A 1,815-nucleotide genomic window follows, 5' to 3' on the forward strand; every position below is an offset into this window, starting at 1 on the left:
ATTTTCCACACTTATTTGCTGATTCAAATGTCTTTTGCCTCATCTGTTTGATCTTCCATTCTATTTCCTGATTCATCAATTTCATATATTGTACTTGGTATACCTTTATCTCTTTCGGGATCTCCTGTGACTTTGGTTTTGCTCTCAGTTTCTTCTTCCTTTATTTTCTCCAGGATTTTATCCTTTTTTTCATTTTGAATTCTCTTCTTGATTGCATTCTGTTGTTTCAAGAATCCTCTCATAACCGCTTTACTAGCGTCCCATATTACTCTTTTTTCCACTGTAGTATTCATATTTATCTCAAAATAATCTCTCAAAGTTTTTTGGGCCTTCTTGGTCACTTCTTCATTCCTAAACAAAGTACAGTGGTGCCTCGCAAGACGAAATTAATTCGTTCCGCAAGTTTTTTCTTCTTGCGAGTTTTTCGTCTTGCGAAGCACGGTTTCCCATAGGAATGCATTGAAAATCAATCAATGCGTTCCTATGGGAAACCGCCTTCAGGCCAGGTCCGGGGACAGTCTGTCCCCCGACCTCTTCTGAAGGCTGGGGGGGGGACAAGGGCTTTTCTTCCCACCCCCAGCATTAAAAAAAACCCCGGGACAGTGGAGGACTTCTCCGCTGTCCGGGGCGATCTTAAAATGCTGGCGGGCGGCAGCGAAGCCTTCGCTGCCGCCCGCCAGCATTTTAAAAAACCCCAGGACCTCTTTTGAAGGCTGGCGGGGGGCGAAAGTCTTTGCTCCCCCCTGCCTGCCTTCCCGGGAGAGTGGAGAAACGCAGCGTGTTTCTCCGCTATCCCGGACAGCTTTTGCCGCTCGCCAACATTTTAAAATCGCCCTGGGACAGCGGAGGACTTCTCCGCTGTCCCGGGGCGATTTAAAAGCCCCCGGGAAGGCAGGCAGAGGGGACAAAGACATTCGCCCCCCGCCAGCCTTCAGAAGAGGTCCTGGACCTCTTCTGAAGGCCAGCGGGGGGGCGAAAGTCTTTGCTCCCCCTCGCCTACCTTCAAAAGCTGTCCGGGATAGCGGGAAGCGCTTCCCTGCTATCCTGGACTGCTTTTAAAATGCTGGCGGTGGGGTGCAAAGCCTTTCGGCCCCCGCCGGACTTCCTGGACCTCTTCTGAAGGCCGGAGGGGGGGAAAGGCTTTGCTCCCCACCGCCAGCATTTAAAAGAGGTCCCCGGAGATTTCCCTATGGGCTTTCTTCTTGCGAAGCAAGCCCATAGGGAAATTCGTCTTGCGAAGCAACTCGCAAACGGAAAACCCTTTCGTCTAGCGGGTTTTCCGTCTTGCGAGGCATTCGTCTTGCGGGGCACCACTGTATCATTCATCCTGTCAAATTCTTTGTTAAGTGAGGTAAAGTAAAAGTAAAAAAAAAAAAGTAAAGGTAAAGGATCCCTGGACTGTCAAGTCCAGCCAATTGCGACTCTGGGGTTGTGGCGCTCATCTCGCATTCAGGCCAAGGGAGCCAGCGTTTGTCCACAGACAGCTTTCTGTGTCATGTGGCCAGCAGGACTAAACCGCTTCTGGCACAACAGGACACTGTGACGGAAACCTGAGCGCATGGAAACACCGTTTACCTTCCTGCTGCAGTGGTACCTGTTTATCTACTTGCACTTTGACGTGCTTTCGAACTGCTAGGTTGGCAGGAGCAGGGACCGAGCAATGATTTGACCCTCCAACTTTCTGATCGGCAAGCCCAAGAGGCTCAGTGGTTTAGACCACTCTGCCACCCACATCTGGTATTAAGTGAGGTAAGAAAAGTTGGGGGGGGGGGAACTAGCTTGCTTTTCAGCTGGACCTATTTAAAAGAAGGCTTC

The 1,815-nt window shown here is 50.3% G+C and overlaps 1 long non-coding RNA gene across 1 annotated transcript; it reads right to left on the bottom strand.

Annotated features, from left to right (window-relative positions):
* Positions 1 to 356: 356 nt before the first annotated feature.
* LOC310845214 lies at positions 357 to 895 on the bottom strand. The gene is made up of 2 exons (XR_014564578.1): positions 842 to 895; positions 357 to 701 (listed from the first exon to the last, which is right to left on the bottom strand). It is a non-coding gene; the product is annotated as an uncharacterized lncRNA (long non-coding RNA).
* Positions 896 to 1,815: the final 920 nt, after the last annotated feature.

The sequence above is a fragment of the Podarcis gaigeae genome, assembly GCF_964106915.1.
Source record: "Podarcis gaigeae genome assembly, chromosome: 1".
Taxonomy (NCBI): Eukaryota; Metazoa; Chordata; class Lepidosauria; order Squamata; family Lacertidae; genus Podarcis; species Podarcis gaigeae.